This window comes from Lissotriton helveticus, chromosome 12 (genome assembly GCF_964261635.1).
Source record: "Lissotriton helveticus chromosome 12, aLisHel1.1, whole genome shotgun sequence".
NCBI lineage: Eukaryota > Metazoa > Chordata > Amphibia > Caudata > Salamandridae > Lissotriton > Lissotriton helveticus.
This window is the reverse complement of record NC_136073.1, coordinates 836,994,261-837,020,578: the sequence shown is the minus strand read 5'-3', so window position 1 is coordinate 837,020,578 and position 26,318 is coordinate 836,994,261. Positions and strand designations below refer to the sequence as shown.

At 44.8% G+C, this 26,318-nt stretch overlaps 1 long non-coding RNA gene across 1 annotated transcript; it reads right to left on the bottom strand.

The window, feature by feature from the left end:
* Positions 1-22,459: 22,459 nt before the first annotated feature.
* Positions 22,460-24,060, bottom strand: LOC144798787 (uncharacterized). The gene is made up of 3 exons (XR_013603642.1): positions 23,957-24,060; positions 23,117-23,141; positions 22,460-22,625 (listed from the first exon to the last, which is right to left on the bottom strand). It is a non-coding gene; the product is annotated as an uncharacterized LOC144798787 (long non-coding RNA).
* Between the last annotated feature and the right edge of the window lie 2,258 nt (positions 24,061-26,318).

Below are 26,318 nucleotides of genomic sequence, written 5' to 3'. Positions count from 1 at the left end.
GTGTTTGGCCACATATCATTTACTCTGAAAGTAGAGGACAACATTATTGTCAAGTTTACAAACCTCATGCAAAGTTTTACAAACTTTGCAAAAATGTACTCATGTGATTAGTCTTGATTTAGATTTCAGTGAAAACCATCAACGTGTGAAAATTCTCCAACTAAAAGTGCTTGTTTGCTATTTTTGAAAAACTGTACTAATCGACACATTTTTTTCTAGATATCTATGTAGAAACTTTGCAAAGTGTACACTAATTCGAAAAACACTTAGGGCAAAAATGTAAATCTTGGCGGTCGGGTGAGTTCGTCATAATGGTGATAGATAGCCCGTTGTCCGAAATGCACAAGTTACTACTTGTGTAACAATATATCTGTAAGAGACATTAGTTAGTGATAGATTCCTTACCTTAGAATATCCCCAGGCGTCAGACTGGATCTGGAATTTTTTTGCGTAGCAATACCCCTGCGCGCCGGCAGGCGTCGTCCGTGGCTCCGCGTCCGTCCTCGGCGTCATTAGCGCCGGAATGACGTCGTCGGAGTACTTAGACGCCGCCCATGCGCGCTGACGTCAGTTCTGATACACAGCTTTTCTGCGCCAGATATGCAGAGCCATGATAGAACCAACACTGGTGCCATGAAACTAGGGCCCTGAAAGGGGATGACCTTAACCCTAGATATCGGTTCGCAGAACGGGGAGGATGGGTGGGTCGGTAAGGAATCTATCACTAACTAATGTCTCTTACAGATATATCGTTACATAAGTAGTAACTTGTGCATCTGAAAGAGACACGTTAGTGATAGATTCCTTACCTTAGAGTAGATACCCCAGCAATACCAACCCCGGTGGTGGGTCTGCGAACCAATAATCACACCAGAAAGTCCTGGAGGACGGAACGGCCAAAGAAGCCATCCCTCCGAACTTGGCTGTCCAGGCAATAGTGTCTTGCAAACGTGTGCAGCGAGGCCCACGTAGCTGCCTGGCAAATGGCCTGCAAGGGCACTCCTCAGCCCAGGGCAGTGGTAGTCGCCGTGGCCCGTGTGGAATGAGCCCGTAGTCCAACAGGGGGCTCCTTCTTAGCCAAGGAGTGACATGCCTGGATACACAAGATGATCCACCGCGAGATGGTCCGCTTGTGCACCGCCTTTCCCTTCTTAGCACCCACGTAACCAACAAAGAGTTGGTCATCCACCAGGAACTGGCGTGTGCGATCTAGATAGTAAGAGAGCGCACTTTGGGTCCAGACGTGGAGCCTCTCTTCCTCTTTCGAGGGATGCTGAAGCGGAAAGAAGGTGGGCAGGGTAATGGACTGCCCGATGTGGAAGGCCGTGACAACCTTGGGCAGGAAAGAGGGTCTCGTCTGCAACACAACCTTGTCCGGATGGACAGAGAGGAAAGGAGGTGTAGAAGAAAGAGCCTGGAGCTCACTCACTCTCCTGGCAGAGGTGATGGCAACCAGGAAAGTAGTCTTCAAAGTAAGAAGACGGAGAGGACAGTTATGGAGCGGCTCAAAGGGAGCACACATTAGGTAAGTAAGTACAAGATTCAAGTCCCTCTGGGGCATCACGAAAGGAACAGGAGGAAACATGTGTGTAATGCCCTTCAAAAACCTATTTACAATTGGTGACTTGAACAAGGAAGGCTGATCAGGTAGCCTTAAGAAGGCGAAAAGGGCAGAAAGGTACCCCTTGATAGTGCCCAGAGCAGAGCCCTGCTGGGCAAGAGAAAGACGAAAGAGGAGAACCTCAGAAAGGGGTGCAGAGAGTGGATCCACAGCCTTTGCTGTGCACCATGCCACAAATCTGTTCCACCTGCAGGCGTATACCGACTTTGTGGAGGGACGCCTGGCTGCCAGAATGACATTACAGACTTCGGGAGGCAAGTAAAATAGCCTCAACTGTCGCTGCTCAATCTCCAAGCTTGTAGGTGGAGACGGGACAGGTTCGGTTGGAGGACCGTCCCCTGCTGCTGCGACAGAAGGTCCTCCCGAAGAGGCAGACGAATCGGGGGATCGACTGACATGCTGAGTAGCTCGGGATACCAGTATCTTCGTGCCCAGTCCGGAGCCACAAGGATAACCTGAGCCCGGTCGCGCCTGATCTTCTTCAGCACTCTGGGCAAAAGTGGTATAAGCGGAAAGGCGTACAATAGACCGCAACTCCACTCGCGACGAAAAGCGTCTCCGAGCGAGTGCCGCCTTGGAAACTCCAACGTGCAGAACTGATGACATTGCGCGTTCTCTCCTTCTGTGGCGAAAAGATCTAACCAAGGCTCTCCCCACTGCTGAATGAGACCTTGCGCCACGTCCGAGTGCAGACGCCATTCGTGATCCATCATGCACCGACGGCTGAGTTCGTCCACCCTGGCATTCAGAGAACCTGCCAGGTGTTGAACCACCAGGGTCACGCCCTGACATTCCAGCCACTGCCAGAGGCGCAGAGCCTCCTGGCATAGGGTCCACGACCCCACTCCGCCCTGTTTGTTGCAGTACCACATGGCGGTGGTGTTGTCCGTGAACACCTGCACTACACTCCCCCGGACAGAGGGGAGGAATGCCTTCAGTGCAAGTCAGATCGCCCGCAGCTCCGGAAGGTTGATATGGAGCCGGGACTCCGCCAGAGACCAGAGGCCTCTGATCTCCGCCTCTCCGATGTGGCCTCCCCAGCCCTGGAGGGACGCGTCCGTCACAACCACGTGCTCCGGGTGAGGTAGGGAGAGGGATCTGCCACTGACCCAATCGCGGTCCGTGAGCCACCACTGCAACTGTCTTGCAGTGCTCTCTAAGATCAAGACATGATCGGACAAGTTGCCCTGATGCTGGGCCCAATGAAACTTCAGGTCCCACTGCAGAGCCCGCATCCGCCACCGGGCGTGATGCACCAGAAGGATGCAGGAGGCCATCAGCCCCAGAAGCTGCAGCGTCAACCTGACCGAGACTCGGGATAAGGGCTGAAAGATCGGAATCAGAGCCTGAATATCCCGAACTCGCTGTTCGGGAGGATAAACCCGAAACTGCGCCGAGTCTAGAACCGCTCCGATGAAGAGGAGCCAGGCCCTCCTCCGGACATTGTGGCAGCACGTCCGCGACCATGTCCCACAGGGTGTGGGTGTAGCGGCCCAAGAGGCATGCGGTCTTGACAGACCGCAGTCCCAAACTCAGGGACGAGAACACTTTCTTCCCGAATTGTTCATACCTCTTGGCTTCCCGATCGGGCGGAGCCGTCGGGAATGCCGTCTGGGAAGTGGAGGCCTGGATGACCAGGCTCTCGGGGGTGGGATGGGTGGACAAAAAGCAAGGGTCGCCCGGGGTCGGGCGGTAGCATCTGGCCACGTTCCTATCCACAGGCAGAACCTGTGGCCGGCTTGGACCAAGTGCCCACAAGAACGTCACACAAGGCCTCATTAAACGGCAGCAGAGGCTCATTGGAGCTTGCTTGCGGTTTAAGGACCTCAGTGAGGAGGTTAGTCCTCACGGCCGCGACGGGGAGCTCAAGGTGTAAGGCCTTGGCCGCCCTCGTCAACACTACACTGTAAGTAGCCCCCTCCTCCGTAGCCACGGTGGGAGGGGAGATAAATCCAGTGTCTGGCGAAGTGTCAATTCCACTGGCCTCCCCAAGCTCTTATGTCCAGTCCTGTTGAGACTGGCACTCTTGTGCCAGAGGGTCCACAGACCCCTCCCAATCACCCTCGTCACCCATCTCCTGCAGAGCAGGGTCAACAGACGGGGCAGTTTCATGGAAATAGAAATCTCCATAGGCCGTCGGAAGCGGCGCCCAGCGGCGCCGCTCCGGACCGAAGGGATTATTGGGGACGGCGTCCATAGTGGGCGCCGGGGGCGACACCCGCAGGGCTGGCGCCGGTGAGATCGACCGGCGACAACCCGGATCCGGAAGCGGATCTAGTGAGGGCCTGCGGCGCCGGGACTATAGGCGCCGGCAGCGTCGGAGCACCCGACGGCGTCGGAGCCGAAGCACCCGACCCGCTAGGCCCTCCAGCCGGGGCCCGGAGGCGCCACAGGACCCAGCTGAGAAGGGATGGACCTCATGGCCATGAGGTATCGCTCGACCTCCTCTGGCGTCGCGTCATGCCCAGGGACCCGAAGGTGTGGGGCAGGCGGCGACGCCTGCGACTCCGTCGGAGCCGCGTGGGTGGTGTCACCCGAACCCCCGGCCGCATCGTGCGAGCGTCGGAGGAACGATGACGTCTCTCCGACATCTCATGCCTCTTACCTGAGGACTTGGATCCTGACGACCGATGTCCACTCCCGGAGCTGCGAGGACTCCGACCCCGCGACCGGTCCCTCGACCTCCTGTGGGACCGGGACCTGGAGCGGCGTGGGGCCGACTGCCGGAGCTCGAGTCGCTTGCGGGACCGCTCCCGCCTAGCTTTAGACGTCAGGGCCCGGCAGTCGGAGCAGGTGCGGTAGTCGTGGTCGAGGCCTAAACACTTGAGGCACCGGCGATGGAGGTCGGTAACCGACATCAGTCGGTAACCGACATCAGTCGGTCGCACTTGGAGCAGGGCTTAAACCCGGGCATCCCTACCGGCACCGTCGGAGTCGAAGACTCGAGTATAGAAAGATCAAAAGATCAAAAAAGTTTAGTAAAAAAATGACTAAGGGGTAGAGCTTCTCTGGATCTGCGCTAGCTGGCGCGGAAAAAAGAACTGACGTCAGTGCGCATGGGCGGCGTCTAAGTACTCCGACTACGTCATTCCGGCGCTAACGACGCCGACGACGGACGCGGAGCCGCGGACGACGCCTGCCGGCGCACAGGGGTATTGCTACGCAAAAATTTTCCGGATCCAGTCTGACGCCTGGGGATATTCTAAGTTAAGGAATCTATCACTTATTTGTCTCTTTCAGATATAAATCCCATTATATCCTATGGGATTTATATTTCATTGGGTGGGATATCAGTCACTGTTGCGATGGAGTAAACCATCCGCCAAGATTTAAATCAGGCCCTAAGTAAAGTTTGCAGAAGAAAAACTTTCCAACATGACAGACCAAGTCTGGATGCCCTTCATGCCACATAATATTTAAAAACAAACCAGAAGTAGGCATCTCCAACTCCACCAGGCAGACAAATGGAACGTCTCCCAGGATCAGCAAATCACAAGAAGCCAAAACATCATCAAATTGGGGTGAATAACCACACTAAGTAAAAAAAAAAACAGAACCAACTACAACTACATGTTCAGAATAGGGAACCACAAGCCAGGACTACCAATTGGTTTGCCACACATTCCCCTAAAATCATCAGGTTTGTTGAGTTTCAAGACACATTCAAGACACAATTCCTAAAACACCAAATAATTAACATATTTCATTGAATGTTTGTTATGTATTTTATTATGCATCAATAAAACACAAACCTTACCAGACTCTAGCCTGAGGCAGACTACTACTGTATATAAGTATGCATTAAAAAAGGTAACAGTTGCACACCAAAAAATAAGTTTTATACAATATTTACAAAACAGCATCTTGAAACAAAAGTACTGTATTATGGAATTGTTTAAACAGAAATGTTTTCAGCTCTTTCCTAATAAATACCTTCACAGAAGGAGCAAGTCAGATAGGGAGTGAAAGAGAATTCCTAAGCCTGGTTGTAGCCAATCAGAAAGCTGAGATGGCCGTTCGTGATTTATTTGGGACAACTGGACTTCGAGCCATGGCTCACTAAAGATCTAAAGTTTTGGTGTTAAGTATGTGGGTTGTCACACAGTAAAAACCTTATATGTAAGCTTGAAGTAAATGCGTGCCTCAAGAGGCAGCCAATATACAGTTTCAAGAATGGAGATGATGTGCTAATGTGGTCTTCCAATAATTAAGGGATACTAGCCATCATACCTATTTTTTTTACAGTTTTATGTAGCACAAACGTGGCCCAAGAAAATTAAGAGTGTGTTACACGAGTACCAGATTACATTACACATTTTATGGCACAAGGAGATTAAGTTATTTGTCCAGAATCACACGATTGTGAGGTGAAGCCAGGACTCTAATGTCGTTCCTCAGTTTGAAAGTCAGGAACTGTCGCCACCCCTCCTCCTATCATGGTCAGGTCACCAGGTGACAATGGAGTACTTCGTTTCAGTCCTTCCAAAACTAAATATACTGTTGCTAATGGTCTGCCCCCTGAGTTCTGGAACTGCAATGCCCCAGTGAACAACACAGCTCTGCTCTTTGCGAGGACTGCCCTGTGTACATACTTAAAAATACATACATAATGCTTGGAATCTGAAGTGACACATTCTTCATATTACAGTCTAGCCAAGACAGACAAATGCATTAACTGCGGCTCTCCCAGAAGAAGCTTGAAAAAAGTACACAGAGTGCTCAAGGGAGGGGTTGATCTACGAGTTTAGACTGTCAGGTTGTTTATTTGAAGTCCCATGGTGACAGCACTGTCAAACAAAAAGCTGTGTTCTGAACTCTGGGGATGGCCTAAGGGTGATGTTTGGACAAAATATTGAGTTCAAAATATTGTGTGGACAAAATTTTGCATCAAGAATATCGAGGACAAATAAATCACGAGGGTAAGTTTCAATGGGTAAACAAAGTTTTACTATACTTAACTCCACAATATATATATATATATATATATATATATATATATATATATATATATATATATATATATATACCTCGATGACATAAATATATTCAAGGTACGTAAAAGTGGAGTTATGAGTAGTAAATGAATATTTATCTATTTGCACTTACCTTCTCTACATTTTGGTCCTCGACATAATATTCTCTCCACACAGTAAGTACTTTTAGCATCAATATTCAATCAGACAACCACTTAGAGTACATTGCCTGCACGTCCAGGTGAGGGTAAAGTAAACAGTTTCGCTTTCATCACAATAATCACACTTCAATTTTCTCACCAGTTTTCTTGAGACATTAAGGGCCTAACTTAGATCATGGGGGTATTCCTGCCTACCCACCACAGCAGCGGTCCAAAGTATTTCGAGTTTACAACGGTCCGGCTGCCGTATTTAGATGTTGCAGCAAATGACAGTGCCCCACGGCAGTCTTCTCTGCTGGCTACCAGTACTCCGTTGCTGTGAGGCATGCTGGTGGCGGAGTTCTGACGGAGTGAGGCTATGATTGTGTGAAGGCAGGTACTGCTTATTTTCATCTCAATGTACGTATGTTGTGAATCAGTCAATATGCATATGTAGGTAATGTGTACCGCCCATATTTCTAACAAAGTATTGGATACCAACAACATACACAGACCATTGAATGTACACCTGCATCCACCACAAAATCCTACCTAATATCCCGGCGGCAATGGTGTGGCTCAGCGACATGATCAAGTAGCAGGAGCACAAGTAGGCCCTGGACAATGGAGTACACGATGGAATTGGTGGTGGGACCCTGAAAAAAGTTGAGCTTTCACTTTTTTGTTCTAGTCCACCAACTTGAGCTTGGAGGTTTCCCCACCACAGTTGTATCGACGGAAAGACACATGGTAATGTGGACGATGGAAATCTTGGTGGGACTCCCTCCAAAAGCAGCTTCTGCCTCTGATGCCATCAACGCGGAGGCAGTGGGACTGCGGCAGTCTTCCATACAAGGACCAGGCAACATCTGTATTCAGCGGATGGACTGCCAAGCCGGCGAATGGGAAGACCGATGAAAAAGCGACGGCAGGACCAGTCCTGCCAAGATCTAAATCAGGCCCTTAGTGCTTGTGCGCCTATTCATCTTGTGCACTTTCAGATGCTACTTCCAAGACCCAGTGCGATCCTCCACAGACCCCGGAGCTCCCGCCTGGCATTTCAATTTACTCAGATTAAATCGTTGAAATATTCATGATTACCAAGTCTCATGCTCGCTACCCCGTCCAGCATTACGTGCCTATTCCTGATCTACTTCGGACCCCCTTGGAGACACGGCGCCACGAGGACCCACATTAACATGTGATAAGATTGTCTACTTCAGCTCGCAACTTTCTTCGTTCTCATCCATTAAATGACAGCCTTTCTTCAAGATACGAGGTGCTCACTCACCTTGTCCTGGTGATGATCTAAATTCCATAAGATCGAAATACTGTTGACCAAGGATCAACCTCTCTCCTTCTTTATTATATAAAAAAATGCTAAAAGGAGTCTAGCATTGTGTTGTTTTAAATTGATGCATGTTTCTATGTTTCCAATTACCGCTGCATGCTTCTTTCACTTATCTATGAGCACTAGATCGTGATATACATAAAGAAAAAACACAATTCTCAATAATTTGCAATGAATACATTAATTGTATTTCAACGTTAAATATTATCTGCTTTCATACTTGCCTTGGATGTATTATGTGATGTTAGGTCTTCAAAATTTTCTTAAGACCTTAAGTGTTTCCTAAAATGTATGTGACTATTTGGCCTAAGTGAACCACTGTTTTTCTAATGACTTCCAAGACCCGCGACCCTGCCTAGCCTAAAATGGACAGGTGGGGCGTCAATACCAAATGAACCATGTCGATGTTCACGCTATAGAAATATCATGTGCATACTTACAAACATACTGTGCATCCAAGAGCAAGCTTGAAAGCTTTTCATGGAAACCGCACTCCAGAGAGACACTTGCAAATGCTTCGTATTTTAACAGCAGACAAACATTCTTACTGTTGTATTCACAACCAAGAAAAAAAATGTTTTTACATCAACAAGTGTCCTTTTACATAAACAGGTGCTCCTTTAATGAATAGTTTTAATTTAAGAACGCATCAGGGTGTGCCTGGTGCAAAATATTTAATTTCCCGCCAAGATTGCCAGCCTCCAACAACTCCAGACAGCACCTGCCTCTGCTTAGGACACCAACAGTTCTTTGTCACTAGAGGTTATTGCCGCTTTTAAACGCAAGTTTGCTGCACTCTTGTGGACAAATCGTGCTAGTGCTCAGAACTGGCTACGCAGTATTCACATTTTTCTGCTCATCATCTCTGCAGCATCATCAGTTGCATCAAAAACAGATTTACATATTTATATTTTTTGTTTAGTTCATGGCCAATTTTGCCATTATGGTCTACAAACTTGTTAGGCTGTTTAGGTTTTAATGTACGTATAAATATTATATGTAGTGTGTTTTGTTAGATTTTTATGTATTGTACCGTATGTTAAAAAACGTTCAATTATCTTTTTTCCCCTTTGTGTTTTATGTTATTTGAATTCTTTAATGGTTTACTCATAATAAATTGCATTGTTTTATTTTATTTTTAGGCATTATTAAATACATTTATTCATTGTCATTAAGAATTTTTTTTCATTTTGTTCTACACTTCATATTAATTACAGAATGTTTATAAATACATTTTGAACGGGTCCTTTCATTTGCGCTACTTTCGTTTCTGGATCAGAAACTGATATATTTTAAAAATGGTTCTCCTTTCTGTGATGTTATTTATGTTGCTGGTTTTGACATAATGGGACATGTGAATTATAATAATATTGCAAATATATCTCATTTGAGTTTAAGAATACATATTTGTTTTAATTAATACTATTTTATATCTTACACGTGTTTTCTGTTGCTTCTTTTTTTGTGGTCCTGTCAATTGTAGAGTTTCTGAATTGTTTCTCATTTCTACTAGTTCTTTTTGTTTTTTTCCTCATTTTCTAGATTAGATATACAGAAAGAAAAAATATACGTTGTTTATACCTTTATGTTTGTATAAATTCCATATTCATTTTGTTGTAGTTTTCTTGTTTGCTTAACATCCGGTGCTCACTTTGCCAGTCTTTTTGTCTGTAATGTGGATTTGGAGTTTACTAAATGAAAATAGTAAAAAAGTGTTTAGATTGCTTTTAATTCTGATATAAATAATTCTTTATTTAAATTACTTTTTCTACTTAATTTTGTAGAATTGAAATGCCTTCCTCTTTTCCTTTAGTGAAGTCATCCCCTGTGGCCTTTCAGAGTAATGGTTTCTTGGTTTGGTGGCTTTAAGTGCAGCAGTTTGTTTCCTTTTACTGTTCTCTATTGCTACTCTTTTTTAAATTATTTTTTGTTATCAATAACAATCCATTTTTCAGTGATCTTTAAGAAAGTCAACATCGCGGTTTTCGGTATTTTGCAATTACGGTTTTTATTTGTTTTTTACTGCGATTATGTTATGCCATTTTAAAGGTTGCACCGTGTGTTAGCTGCCACTTTACAAGAGGAGTCACTCTATGCCTACATGGGTAGAAGCCAATGAAAGTATGAAACTGTCACAGTTTAACTAAACCATTCAACCTCTGGTGAATAACCGTTCTATTTGTTTTTTTATAAACATCTATTTTAGTCATTGGAGGACGCAGGACATCTGATAAAAAAAAACGATGCACTTTCCGCAAACTTCACAACCCCTTACCCCATTTGGGTGTAAAGAAATGGCAGGTTTGCAATGGCAGTTTTCCTTCCTTGCACATAAGAGGCATGTGAATATTTTTTCGGTTGAGTACCTACATGCTATGACCATGAACTCGTGCAGCTGACAGCCAAGGTTCTTTATGGACAGCATAGCAGACACTCGCGGAAAAGATGGCATTGTGACCTGTAAATTGAAGGAGGGGCAGGGATGACTACCCAGTAACACTATCCTCTAAAGGTGCCCCGCCTCTTCTCCGTGCCTGATCCTAGTAAGAACTTGAATTTCTGGTTGCTTATTAACAGCGCCCAAAGGCATATCAGATCCTACAAAGGGCTCCATACGTGCAGTGAATGAATCACTGAGCCATTAATCGCACCAAATTCAATTAGAGTATCAGCACAAACTTTAACTTTGCCTGTCAAGCATGTTATAACTTAGTCAATATTTAAAAAGCTTCTCCGCTCTGTTTCAACAGGTATGAAACTATGCAGTAGCAACAATGGGTATTAAACATTTCTGTTCTCTAGCTCCAACAAAGACATAAGGTATTTCCTTCTGATTAAGAAAGTTCCATTCATGTTGAGTCAAGCAGATCATGGCAGTGTGAGGAGGCCAAGGACTTGTCAGCAGCAATGGCTGCTGCGGAGAAACCAGCAGCAGACTGTACACCATTGCCCCTCGGCAAGATCTCATGGAAGAAATAGCTGATGCTACATCTAGGTTCAGCAGGTCACATAGCAAACATTTCACATTATTTATAGCTTAAGCTTAAACTGGTATTACAGCATGCCTCAGAGGGTGGTGCCACCAGTGGGACACATCAAAGGGCTGGATGGGTAAGACCACGGATGCGCTGTGCAATTAGTATGCATTAACGTGACTTAAGAGGAGCCTTTGCACAACAACAAACATTCAGAAACAAACAGTGACACATGTTAGATACACAAATAGTAAACCTAAAAAGGATCTGAATATAGATAACCGGTGCCGATGTGGATTTACCAACAGGCCCTAGGAGACGGAAGTGACTACATGACGTTTCTGACTAATCTGATGAATTTATGTGGTTGTCTCATTGTCCCTCCTGTATCCCATGTCAAGAGCTGCATGGCTGTTGCTGGTGACCAAAGAGTGGAGAGTGGTGTTGAGGATTCATACAACCATGCTTCATTTCTTTTTGCTGGGAGGAGGGCAGTCACCCACCCCACTTTACTACTACCAGTCCAAAACCTGTATCCTACATAACACATGCAGAATAAAAGTTGAGGCACAAAATGACTCGATTCAGATGACAATAAAGATACTGAAACTAAGGATTGGCTTTAAAATGTGAATGCAAGTTCTATTTTTAAACCTTTACAAAACAATATATCAGAAGGCCTGGCCCGAACTAAAGTGCACTTGACTACACCAGCCACCAAGCTTGGTATGGATTTGGTCTGGAGACTTTAGAGCCACAATCACATAGTTAGGAGTTACCCCATATTCCTCAGACTTCCTTTGGGCATTTGGACCAATAATTAGGAGTCCGGAGATATAGATTTTAGAAGCAATAATAAATCAGTGCAATTTCCTTCAACCGCGATTAAGCCTTGGCAAAGTCAAAGAATTGGACACAAACATTTTCAAAGAAAACTTAGGTAAAAGTCAATGCGGTCGGTTAGAAGTACTTGAGGTGACCAACTACGGCAAGGAGCTGGTCAGGGGGATCAGCAAGATCCTCAAGAACAGTTACTTTCACAGGAGAAGGCGTCCTCCAACAGTTCCAGTCACTTTATCCACGATGCGATGAATTCCTATGTAGTGGTCCTGATGAAAAGGATGAAGGATGCTGAAGTTGCTCTAAGGATATTGTGGATCCGACACGGTCTTCCTACAGGGATTCCTTGGTACACAAAGATGAAAAGGTGGTCCTTGTTGCAGGGTTGACGTTCCACAAAGTCCTCTGCTGTCTGGCCGAACTCCAATCACCACTGTGCTACCAGTCGCCCGTTGTCGTCACAGGCCAATTCTTCCTTCCGAGGTTCCCAGCACCTCTCCTGCAGCATTCCTGGGCTCAACAAATCCTGGTGCAAATCTGTGCATAGAGTCTTGGTCCTCAGTGCTGCACAGAGGAGGTGGTTGCGACTTGAAGACTTTGGGCTACCAACTTGCCCCAGCAGGCTTCTTCAGCTGGTGTGTCCCTGTGCTGCGAACAGGAGGCCAGTCAGCTGGCCCTTGTACTTCTCTTGGCTTGCGTAGGCTCTGGATACGACTTCTACTTCAGCAGGCACATTCCCTCTCTTCGCTAGCCACCAAGTGCAACAGGTGCAGGCTTTGTCGGTCCAGCCTCTTCTTGCTGGTTCCTCAGTGCAGGAGGGCAGTCATCCTTTGGTCCTACTTCCATGTCCTCGAAATCTGAGGTCTAGGTGCACGGAATGCGCCTTCAGGGCAGGATGCGGTAGATAGCCAATGAGCTACCAGATTCATTCCAACTTGGTGAACACTTTGTGTGAAGTGTGGCATCTGGCTGTCCCAGGATGCACCATTCTACCCTTTCCCATGATGGCGAGACCCCTCTCCTGCTGTGCAGACCTCACTAGACTACACTCTGGGTTTGACTACCCCAGGGCTACACATCCCAGGGGAACCGGTTGGGCAACTGGATTCCCCTCTCTGCTACCCATGCCAGTCTGTCTACCCCACATCTTCTCTTCAAAGGTAGCTTCACTTTTAAAGTAAATCGTAGTTTGCATGTTTTACTACCAGGATATGTAGATCACACGTCCTGCCTGTCTCATATGTGTCACTCTGCCTTTGGGTCTCAGTAGGCCTGCCAGGGGGGTGACTTATACACATGCCCAAGGGAACTGGTGGCTTTGCCATTGCTTTCAATGGCAAAGTCGGTTAGCAGTGCACAAGTGCCCTACCAGTCTGCAGTGGCAGACTGGGGGACTTGTTTTGTTTGGGGGACCTCCAGGGTGGCAAAATCAATGTTGCAAGCCCTGGGGTCCCCTCTAACTTACATGCCCTGGGTACCAGCGTACCATTTACTAGGGACTTACAGGTAAGTTAGCCATTTCCAACTGGGTATAGCTAATTCAACATACACTTTCCGGTCAGGGTACTGGCATAGAGGTCTGGTTAGCAGGCCTCAGTGCACTCTCAGAGTCAGAAAACCAGCAGCATAAGTTGAAAAACGTGGGGGTGACCATAAAAAAGGAGGCCTTCCTTACATCAATTACTATATATAATAAACCAAAAATGACCATCCATTCAAAAATATAGGAAAATAATTTCCATTCAGGCATGGAACTTACCACCACAGATACACAGAATTCATCAATGTAGTCAATAAATGGACCATGACCATATTACCTTGCTCAATTAAATAATAAGAATAAGGTTATAATTTCATGTTTGTAAAGCATGTTAATGGCTAACTATAAATATCAATAAGCATAGCCTTAAATCACAAAAAGTACTCTAATTGTGGCAATCTTATATGTCAAGATTAACTCACCTGAGACTCGGATCTGCAGGAGCGAAGATAGTCCTCCCAACACCTCCTAGGAACAATCCTCTACACCCAATAAAGAATAGGTGTCTGGGGGTTGTGCCCGAGGTGCACAGGGGGTAGAGGATGGAAAAGGTGAGGAGAAAGACAAGACAAAACTCGTGGATTCGATACCACAGTAAAAATGTCCCTCAGTCTGAAGATCCAATTTCCCTATGTCTGGTTTTCCTATAAAAATACAGAAACACAATAAAGGGTTTGTGAAACAAAATATTCAATGCATTCAAACATGGACCTGATCCAGACTCCAGCAATAACTCACTCAATGAATAAAAGACATTTCAACAAGAAATCTTCACCCTTTTAGTTCAAGACTCTGGGTAATGATTTTGTTGTTATCCAGTAAATTACAATCCAGGTGAGACAAAATCCGAAGTTTTTTGTGTAGATTTAAAGACTGTGCCACCACCAATTCCTTATTAGGAAATATTATTGGTTGGAGCAGCACACTCAGTACACTGAACTGTTTGCAAAATAGTAGTTCTTTTTGTTCGCTTTTAGGTGCTGTTGATTCAAGGGATACGATGCAGGTTACCAGGGGATTCCAGACGCTGACCAGAGGGCGAAGCAGAGAGAGGAGCGGATCCGACTGAGGAGCTGAAATGAAGGTAAGGGACTCCAGGTAGGCTCTTGCGGTAGAGGGAAACGAGGATTTCCAATGAAGAAAACTCATATTACCACTTTTGGAAAACAATAGCACCAATTTTCCCCAATACAAAGCTATTTAAATGCACAGAAACCGTTTTTCTGACATTAACATGCTTTTCACACCTCAAGGCAAACTCTAGAAAAGTCCCTTGGTCATAGGAACAAGCATTGGTAATGCATCGGTTTCGCCTATGTAATGAATAAAGAGCTTTTTCATCAATCATTGTCCGGGAGAAGGAACGAGCACCCTGACAGATAACACAGGAAAGGAGAGGCTGTGGCGCAGCAGCCAGAGCTGCTGACTCGAGAGCTGGGGTTCCCAGTTTGAGTCTCGGCAGCGGTGTGCGACATCCTGTAATTCTATGTAATTCACTTCATCTCTCCGGGTGATAAATTGTTATATAAATATGCTGCAAGAGTAAAAAGCAAAACTTTATGAAAATATACTTCCACCAAAGCGAAAGTTAACAGTATTTCTGCGGCAGGAATCTGATAGGGAGAAGCAGATGAGAAACAAGCATTGTTAAATGCAGGAAAATATGCTACAGCCAATAGAAATGGAGGAAAGGTAATAGGAAGCAATGAGAAGCCAGGAAATCGAGACGGCTAGGTGTAAGTCTTTTCTAAAAAAAAATGTTAAACCAATTGATTTTTCAAGCACAGTGCAAAACCTACCAAAGGGTTAACAATGTGAATTTTGAGAACATACCATTATGAGGTAGTGAGAGATGTGCAGAGAGAGCTCCCACTACAGGATTTGAAGCAAAGCATGGCTTCTGACTTCGATGCAACATTTTAACGGTGCCGTGTTCAAGATGGCTGCCAGATCACAGGAGAGTACATATCCTCTTGATGATTCGAGTGTGATTTCTGCACCCGACCACCTGGCACAAAGGTACGGGACCGGGGGTCGGAGTCACAAGAAGCCGCAGTATAGATATCCAAGAGGGGTGGTGAGGCCTACGAGGTAAGATGATCGGACCGAATTACACTTACAACCTGTGCACCTGTGTAAATTTGGCTACTGCAAGTCCTGTAGAACTAGCGAGAAAGGAAAAGATTAAGAGCTTCAAACAGGGAAAAAAGAGGATTATCATTGGTTACATCATATGTAGCACTAACTTTTGTATTTACATCCTCCGCTGTCTTAACAGCTCTCATTTGATATTGGCAAAACCATGGAAACCCTGAATTCCACATCTGAAGCGCCAGAGGGCATTGCTTATTTGTTGCTGCTTGAATAACTTTTCAACTTGTGCTGCAGCTTTCTCACTGCAAACTGTTGCGACCGCCCAAGATGGAAAAAATCTCACCAGGTGCCATCCTAATGCCCGTAAATCGCGCTAGGGGATGCCAATTCTCACTTGCCAACATACCGTTGGTGAGTCACAAGTGAGAAAAAACTCTGCAATACTGTGGCGGTTGGCTGAGTTTGGCAGGAACTCCACGTTACAACCATAACGTGGAGTGGGCATAACTCCGCAAACTCCAAAAGTGGAGCGGAATTTATCACCCACCCCTACACCGAGAAATATTCCCAGTTCGCAGAATCCAGCTCTAGCCACGAATCCTTAAGTCGGGATAAAACTACAAATCATTAATTCTCACTTATTGTGAATAGCTCACCAGAAGTAAAAATGTTAAATGGAACTTGTGAAAGCTAGTTACTATAATGTGTAGGGTTTCACTCAAGGCTTAATGAAGAATACTCGGTCTATGCAACATAGCCCACATATATGCTTTTTTAATTTGATGTAATCCATTTTGATTATTTTGTGTTTTTGGTTGTGTACTGCGTGTTTATGGTTGTCTTGAACTAATTCGATATGATAACTAACCAGGAGTTGTGAACCCCAGCCACAGAAGACCTTTGACTGGTTCACTTGCTTGATGTAAAGTTCGATGGACGATATTCTTTTACCTTCTAACAGACATTATGTCCATCCCCTCAACAGACTACCATCTAACAGATTTAGAGATCAAGGCTGGTACAGATAGCATGACCTGCAGACAACCTCTGCACATGCATACAATGGACCTAAAAATGTTTGCATACCTTAGAGCTTATTCCACAGTGCTGTTGGCAGATGTTGTGTTCAGTGTGCTTCTTTTAAGAAATCAATGTTCACGAGAAGCACAAAACAAATAAGAAAAACATACACACACCTATCAATGCAAATAACGAAACAGTGCACACTAGATTTACTTCCTGTACATTGTCTTGCTGATGTTTCTCCTATAATATAGAAGAGACTTTGCCCTCGCCCCATCATCTGTTGTGTTTGCAACTGGATCTCAAAAGTACTGTGGATCTTAAGTGGAGGGTCAGATCTTAGACTTTTGGCAGCAGTTTCATTTAAGTAGTTTCAGATAATACTGTACACTTAAAAACGATTTCACACACTTTTTTGCACGAATCACGTTACACTTAGTCGCGCAAATATTTGCATTTGTACTTGCAGATGTCAGATCCTAATTCTGTGCAAATGTACCCCACTACTTCCACTTAAGCCAAAAGAAAATCTGCACAACAGGCTTACTATTTTGTGGGGGTGAGTCTGCCATAGGGAGCCTAAGAGGCTGTAGGGAATAGGTATCCAACGCAGCTCCTAGAGGGCTGGGTACATGCCATAATTTTCTGATAGCTACAGAAATCTAAAATAGTTCAATTTGGATTCAATACATGTGAAATTCTGTATTGAGCATATCCTGAAAATCTGGCCTGGATCAGCCTCCTAGTCGAACCCTGCACGCCCCACCCCATGTGGGGGGAATGGGGGCCTCTCTAAATGGAGTTCCGTTTTCCTTGTTCAGCAATAAGAGGAAACAGGATTGCCTGTTCTCAATAGAGTTTCTGTTCTAGTAGACAATCTGCAGCTGTATGGCTCGGGGTGACAGGTCTACTCCGTGAATTCTAGAAAGAATAAGTGGTTTATTTAGAGCTGAATGGAAATGGTTCATATGCCAAGAATTGACCAATGTCCAATCAGCACAGCTCTCAGTTCCCCCACTTTCGGTTGAGAGGTGGAAAGACCCTCTCAACTAGACATCCTCTTATTGGACTGGTGTATAAATACTCTCTATAAATTGGGTTGGACTTAGAACACCTTGTGGGACCTTATATTCCTTTCGACATCCATTATGCATAGCCTGGCCGTACTTGTGAATAGTTTAGTTTCCTGTGAAGTATGGGTTTCATCTTCATAATGACAACACCCGGTCCCCAAAGCACTCTACAGGTTTTTTTTAGGTCGAGCTGGCGTTGGAGCGCAAAGCGCTCCCGCCAGCGAGTTCTATAGTCACTGTGTTAACTGGCAAGGGAGGTAGAGCTGTGCACGAGCCGCTACTGGCCTGTGCACGAGCCGACTCAGTTCTGTGAACGCGCACGTCTCCGGAAGACGTGCTGCGCCAGAGCCGCCTCCCGCTTGTTAATCACTGCCGCTACTCGAGCTGCCTTCCCGAGGTCGGGTCCGTGATCGGAGAGGAGCCGCAGTGGGAACAAAGCCAGAGTGTTGCCTAGCAACCGGGACTCCTGTAACCCAGTCATTGAGACGCAGAGTGGAGGAAGGAAGTCCCATCCCTGCCGAAGCCGCGCCGCAGGAGGAAGAGAGCTCCTGTCGGAGTTGCACCAGGGGGAGGCGTGAACCGCGAGAGAAGCCCCAGATAACCTCAATCAGCTGAGCTGTGTTGATATGCGGCCGGGAGCGGGTTGGGAATGCTTGTTTAGTTAGTAAGACTTAACACTGCAACAAACTCTGTAGTTCGAGAATGATTGTTATCAAGCCGAGTGTACCACGTGATCAACCAATTCCGAACCTGGCAAGACAGTGTGGACTGCCTGGGGGCGCTGCCTTTAAATGGCTATCCTCGGGTTACCGTCCTGATGCATGCACAGTGTTTGCCCATTTCTTCTCCTGTTTCATATTTAGCGTGTACTCGACCTGAACCAACTGGAGTGCTCATATAAAAACAGGTAAGCGTGTAAAATGCTCTCTCCCTGAAAAATCTGTATTCCATCTTGTGCATTGTGGGGCTGCTTAGTCGGCCCCCTGATTGATTAAAAAGAAGCCATTCACTGATCGGATACAGTAGTACTTTGAGCTAATTTCCTGAAAAGCTTTCTTCATGCTCAGAATGCCAATCCGAGAGAAGGGTTGGTCGGTTTTAGGCCTTGTCTCCTCACTACCCCTGCTCTCCATTCCGTGCTATCAAATCCTGTAAAAAGTTTGGCAAAAATTATGGCCGTGTCCAAGTGGTGCGTATTCTGCTTGGTCCCCACTTTCTAAAATAGGACATGCTACATGCGACAATAGTTCTTTGACTAAACAAGAAGCACAGGTGCACTTCAATACAAGGGCAAAGGGTGATTGATGGTGGTGCTATTCAAATTAACAATTAAAATAACAGTAGTATTAGCAAACACCATATTAGCCTGCCGTTTAAATCAAAGTTATTTTTTTTTATTGATTTGCAAGGTTTATATGTGAACATCTTTATGGGGGGGCATGCAAATGTTTGTGTGAATGTATTAACGGTGCCCTAGATGAATAGAGGTGAGAGTTCATGGATGGATGATGTAATGGACAGTTCAGTGACTGCCAAAGTAGATGAGGTATACATATGTGCGAGTGCATGGATGCATGAAAGGGTGGGTGAGTGCATGGGTGAATGGATAAGTGAGAGAGTGTGAACGAGTTCTTCTTAGACTAGTGGATGAAGAATGAATGGGTGAATGAATGTGGATGACTGACTGCACAATGATGTCTTGAGTTATCATAGTGTGTGGCAGACGAAGCTGAAAGATTTGACATGTAAGAGGGGGCAAGCCAGACCGAACATATAAGTAAAAGAACAGAGTAGGCTATTCAGAGAATGTAGATCTGACTCCCAACTCACTTTACACCCATCTTCATCCCTCTGTCACATGAACCATTGCCCTACCAAGCATCAGGGGTTCGAATAATGAATGAATTTTAGTGCTGTTTCTGCATAACGTCACCGAAGTGCTAATGTCGGACATGATAATAGCTCCTCTATGTGCAACTTGATGCTGTATCTCTGTGGGCTTATGCAAACTCAGTAGCCAGCACTTGATGTGTTGCCCCAGGCAGTGGTTCCAAGGCTGACCTATCGTCAGGCTTGTAACCACTGCCTGGGGCAACACATCAAGTGCTGGCTACTGAGTTTGCATAACCCCAATGTGGATAGATTAGTTGTCACGTGTGCAGTTGCAATTACAGCATACAAGTTGTCGAACTACTAACAGCACATCATTCAGGGAAAGGAATTGCATATTTAGAGGGCTGGAGGGAGAAAGAGAGAGAGAGAGCGAGCAGTGACTTGGGTGTTGCAAGCAATGTGATGCATGCAAAAGGGGAGAGTAAAAAGACAGTGTTAAAGAGCAGTAACATGATGTGTAAGATCTGCATACAGAGGGTTTCAGAGAGATGTTTGGAGACAAGTGTCAGAGTGATAGATAACCGGTTAATGGGTGCTTTAAGCAGATTTTTTGAGGCACTTTGAAGACCAACATGTCTTCCAAACTTATCAATATTTAATTCAAATTCTAATATTCTCAGAGTTGGAACATTTTCAATTCAGTTTATTCACAACAAGATATTTTTTTTATTTATAGATCTCGTATCACTGCTAACAAGCATTTGCAACACCAATTTGGCTGGCTTAGTTTAGCCATATTTTTTATTGTGTGACATGTTTGGATTAAGTAACCAATAATTCACAGAGACGCACTCAACTATTTGTTGCTCCCCTACAATAATTCACAAGACCACAGATTTCTGCTGTGGTTCCTCCCTCTCGCCTGAGGTCCTTTTTTTCACCCTACGGTGTCTGTGCAGCCCTACTTTCCATACCTAGGCAGCCTCGGAGCACATGGGGCTCCTCTTTTAACACTGTTTTGGTTGCCCCCCATCTTCCTGGATGGGCTCTCCTTAACCTGACGATGCTTTCCCATCCCTTATCACCACCCCCTGCCAACCAGGGCGCCAACTACTACTGTGTTGCTCCCCACTGTGCCTCCTCAGCCGGCTCCTCTCTAGCCTGCTTTGTGGTTGAAACATCGGGGTTTTATTTGGGTTCGCTTTTTCAACTTTATGTGTTTTGAAAACCTGCAAGCGGTACCTAAACACGCACTTTGTGCTTGTAGTCGTTGCTTATGAGAAGTAAAAGACGTGCAGGGACTGCCAGTCTTGGTACTCGTAAGCAACAACTATAAGTACAAAGCACCTGTTCACGCACCGCTTGCAGGTTTACAAAACACATTAATAAAAGGCCTTACCATTTACAATGCCAACAGCTGAAACTCTCAAATGCGAGACCGATTGCATTGCAAATGCTTGTTTTATTAGGGGGTTATGCAGCATATTCCTATACATTAGGCAACACAGTTATCTAACTTATGAGGCAAAGAAACTGCATGATGCAGTGTATTTTCTGGAAGTATTATTTTCATTCATTCTAGCTAGAAACATTTTTTTTTAATCTACAAATTATGAGGAAAATTATGTGGCAAATGTAAATCCATAATTCTGTAGTAAATGGTGCATCTGCAGAATTGTATAAATCCCTCACCATTGCCCATTGTTATTTTCTTGGAGGGTAACCAGCACCTAAACATTCTAATTACAAGTGTCCATTGGTAACTGCACTTTGAAGGAAATAGCTCTTTCAAGCTAAATACCCCCATTTGAACATGTAATATAAACATATGTAACAGATGACAGTGTAATATGGTCCTACATTGCCATCTTTGGGTTCTGGTGACAGTAATGCTAGATCTATACCCAGAAAGTGTGCTTGTGATTTGGTGTATATCTGTACAGTAGTTTTTGAGAAATTAAGATTCAAAATGTATGTATATTTCACGGCACTGTACTTTTGCAGAGGACCTGAAAGGATTCGCGATTCAACAAGTTCAAACTACACCATCTGATCTTCAGGTTCTGGGCACCATTTTAGAACTCGGGGTATCTATCTCTGTGTCCTAGAGAAAAAAAACATATCAGTAGGCAGGGTAGGGGTTCAAGATTCCGAAAAACCATGGATCCACCAAAATGGCCAGCGAGGACCCCGTGTGACTTCTTATGGGTATAGAGGATCCATGGAATCGCAAACACAAAAAAGGCACTGCACCCAACACCGCGCCGTGCACGTCAAAGGTGTGTACGGCACAGGGTCGGTATTGTAAGGTATGGTAATAATCTATTACTTAACGTTACAAAAATGTCAAAATTCACTGAAAAAAGGTTAAAGTAACGTTAGTTAGGTGAAAATGTCTGTTAAAAAGTTTTCAACTATAAACACCACAGAAATTCACCAGTTAGGGTTAAATGCATAAACTATAACACACATCCTCATCATGCACTGCTTATTAGCTCACATACTACATCTGTCGTGACCCGTTGTATGTCATCACAAATAACATCAGTGATGCAATCTGAAATGACACAATTGATGACAACAGTGTGCAAGGCAGGGGCACGAGTAAGGTCGCTGACCAAGGCGGGCAGCGATTTAACAGGGTTTTCAAATTTAATTAACAAATCCAGAATGAGTAGGTAGTACCAACATTAAGCTACAGAAGTGTGAAAATGTGCATCATTCATGACTCAGTAATTTAAGGGGAAACACAACTTGAGATAAGGCAGCAGAATTTTAGAACCCCCTTCCTCCCAGGATAACTGTTTGGACCACCTATTTTCTGACAGGCCTGGCCCAGACACAATACATGAGATACAATTTTTGTTGCTGGGTGAATCACTCCACTTTCTTCTCTATCTGATAGCAGACAGGGCATATGGGTGTAACCTATTGTGTGTACACGAGTTGAATTCCAAAGTAACAGGTAACTAAAGCAAAGCCGCTGAGAGAGGGCAGGCATGTCACCTTATTTACTTATAGATTTACACATAGATGCATTACACTGACGTAAAAGTAGATTCCTGTCTGAATCTCGCATTTTTGTGCCGGAGCTGTTTGGGTAGAGGACATTTGTTCTGCATGCAAGGCTTATGCGGCGTTGTTCTCCTCGGCCTTGTTCTCCTGTGTATAAAAATGTCCAGCGTGCGTGTGATTAAAATGCAATCCAATAAACACAACAGAACATTATTCCATTATTGAACATCAGCAACAATTTATTTTGGCACAGCACTAAAATGTGGCCAAGATACTAACCTGCAAGTAATTACATTTTTATTCCGTTGTATGGTATTAAATAGCTTATGCACTCCCTTGGAACAATTTAAACTAACCCTGTCAAGTCTGGACAGGCCAAATTTTTCACATATGGACAGAACAGTACTCTCAATTTCTGGAAGTACAAAGAATGTAGAAATAAATATTTATTTGGTTAAGGAGGGGAGCCTGAATGATCTGCGCTACGAAGAAAAACACTGTTTTGTCTTATAGGCAGGTCATGTCATGGGGACAAATTCAGGAACAAAATAAACCGTGTTATTTATTGTTTGGTAGAGGGCTGCACAACACATCTAGAAATTCCCTGCCGCCTCCACCAAAAACTGACTCGATCTTACCTTTTCAGTTCAATCTCAGGAGAAGCTGTGGGTGATGAAAAAGGCAAGACATTAAACAAAAGCAAAAGAGTTCTCAACTAATACCAATTAAGTGGAGGGTAAAAAGAAAATATTCTAAAAGAGAAGAACGTCAAACATTTTCGTTTGCTGACCTTCGGAAGGCACTACCACAGCAATACGGGCATAGCATATTTCCATGAGGGTTGCCACTTAGGCAGCACTTTGACAGGTTAATGTGTATTTTTCTAGAATAGCAAGTTAAAAAAATGCAGTTATCTGCAAAAAAAAATTAAAATAAAACTTCAGCACAATACATGCATGAAGCAATCACTTTAATAGTACTCTAGAGCTGTTCAGACTATCCCTAAATTAGACGCAAATAATTATTAAAGCAAACAGTGGCAGAACTAATCATGAAATAGAATATTAGAGGATTTAAAATAAAATTTGTACAAGCAGCGCCTTCTAGCTCTTTCGGAGTTTAAACATGGATATATTTCTCGCATTCGTCTCTTTGAAAGAGAGAAACTTTAATTCTAAGGCCACCAAATGCACGCTAGTAAAATAAGACCCCAATAATGAGACCCCCCCCCCCCCACACACACACTCAATAGAAGGATATAATTAGATTGCTTTGGGCCCCGGTACCACTGCACCTGTTGCACCATTGATAGCTAAGCGACCAAGAGATCAAGGTGGTTAAAGCTCAAACACTCCCGCCAAACCAAAGCACCATGTGTTTGGCAGACAGCCAGCACGTCGCACAAGAAAAGAGGAACACACTGTCCTTTTCTTGTCACACGACGTTGCTGGAGGTCACTCGAAAAGAATTCGACAAACCTGAGTCAGACAGTGTTTTTCCATGGCGGGGCACGCCCTACGTGCGCAAGATGGTCTGTGGAGAATGCGTCCGTTATGATGCGTAGTATTGTACACGTTGTGCGTCACCCCAGCGACGTCGTGCGTCAATCCATGGAAAGTTCGAGCGCGGTCACGACGTCACGCACATCAGTTGTGTTTTGAATCTTTTATTGTGGTGATAGGGCGGACGACAAGACACGCTACCAGAGAAACTGTAGGAAGCTCAATGATCACAAAATGGTATCCAGTTCTAGAATGCATCAAGCAATATAAGAATGTCCTAACTATTAAATTCCTGAAAGCAATACGTGTTATACATATATAAGTAAGTATATACATACTACAGAAACATTGCTGTCAAGTTACCACCGGATCAAAAGAAAAACGTTCAGGAGCACAATGTTTAAATGAAAACGAGCTATGCATATAGTGAGTGATATCAAAATATAACATTTGCCCATGTGCAGGGCCAATGTTTATGCGTATCCTCATGGTTATGGATTTACCGCACTTGTCACTTTTTTTTTATATTAAACACAAAAATTGTTCCTGCCTCAGAAGGGCTCAAAAGTTAATACTAGCAGCATTTAGTATTAACTTGTAACGTTAAGAGATCGCTTCATGCCCCTGTCTGGGGAGTTGCAATGCATTTTCAAGAGACTTGTGCGCTAGCATGTGTTGGAGGATGTTATGACGGAAGTCACAATAAGATGTTAATAAGCTTTATTAACATATAAGAATAAATGTGGCCCACGCGCAGTTGATAGCAAGACGTTCTGCTCTTCATGAAAGTACAGCAGGATTATATGGCACAACATTCTATGACATCATATAAATATCAAATGAACACTCCACATATCTGACATCATAATACATGCTAGCTCTTAGTGGTTAATAGAGCCAGTGTTCATCTATTAACGTGTACTGTGTGAATGTGAGTGTTAAAACAGATGTCTATTAAAAACCTAATTTACTAAGTACAACAGAGAGCATGGTTGGCAGAGAGTTTTGCGTTGTGAATCACCAGAGGGGAGTCCTTGTCTTAGAGGGAACTGTCGTATACATACCACAATATGAAATATGTGAAGTAGACTTCTTTATTAGATGCAGGAAACAGGTCTGTCTTCTCCAGCAGCTACAACGGCACTGCTGACTGTAGCATCCTGCTACCAATAACCACAGACACCATTGCTTAGGATCACTGGAGCTTTATTCTATTACATCTAGCCTGTACCCTGTCCCTACTCTAACTGCCCTCATCCTGTATTGACCCCTCCTCTTCCCCTCAGCCCACCTAGCTCCGCCCACCCCAGCTACTAGACTGTCAACTATATTACATCTCCCCCTTTCTTAACAAAATGAGCTTAATGTCTTCAGTGTTCGCAATTCTTCAATCCACCACACTGGTCGGCGGACAGTCGGTTCTTCAAACCTCAGTAGTGTCGAATCAGTGGTGGGCTTGGCTTTGGTCAGTCTTTCTGTTGTCTGGATCAGGGTATTCCTGACCCCGTTGCGTTTGAACTGTTTACTCTCACACTCCGCAGTCATCATGTTTCCTTCCGGTGGTGTAGCTACTGTTAGTTCAGATGCTCGATCTCTTTCATGAGTGAATAATGTTCTGGTCCTCTTCCGAGTACCCGCATCTGCTTTTACTTCCGTTTGTCTTGCCCGGTTGAGGGCAACACTGTCCTCCAATTCAGGGTCATGTATATCAGACAGTATGGTGCTATCTGATGAGACTGTCTTGGCTTGATTCGATGACTCATTCACAGCCTCGGGTTGTCTGGCAGACTCGTGAGCTGTCTGTGCATAGGCATGTTTCTCTCTCATCTGATGATCACTCTCTACTGACACGTCCGGTTTTCCTTGCGGAGTGACTGGCTGGTCCCTTCCCGTCCGGTGACCAGGGTCCACTGTCTGTGTTTTCCCTCGGTAGGTCCTTTGAGTCAGCCTCGCGGACCCCTTCAGGGGTGACGGTGTCTGATCTGTGTCCAGATATACTTGTGACTGACATGACAGGTTGTCTTGTGGCATGACTGAGTGGTCAGAGTCCTTAGTGTGTGACGTGTTGCTCCTGACGTGAAGGATGTCCTTTGGTTCCATGGTGCGTTTGGGTGGTTGACGCCATGACTGTTGTCGGGACCATGACTCGGTCAATTCACGGGATTGAACAGACGAATCCTCTGGGTCAGAGAAGTCTCTTGTCGACTTCCAGGATCGGACAGACGTGCTCTCTGAACCAGAGGAGTTCCTGGCCATAAACGTGTTTTCTAGGTCAGAGAAGTCTTTTGTCGACTTCCAGGATCGAACGGACGCGCTCTCTGAATCAGAGGAGTTCCTG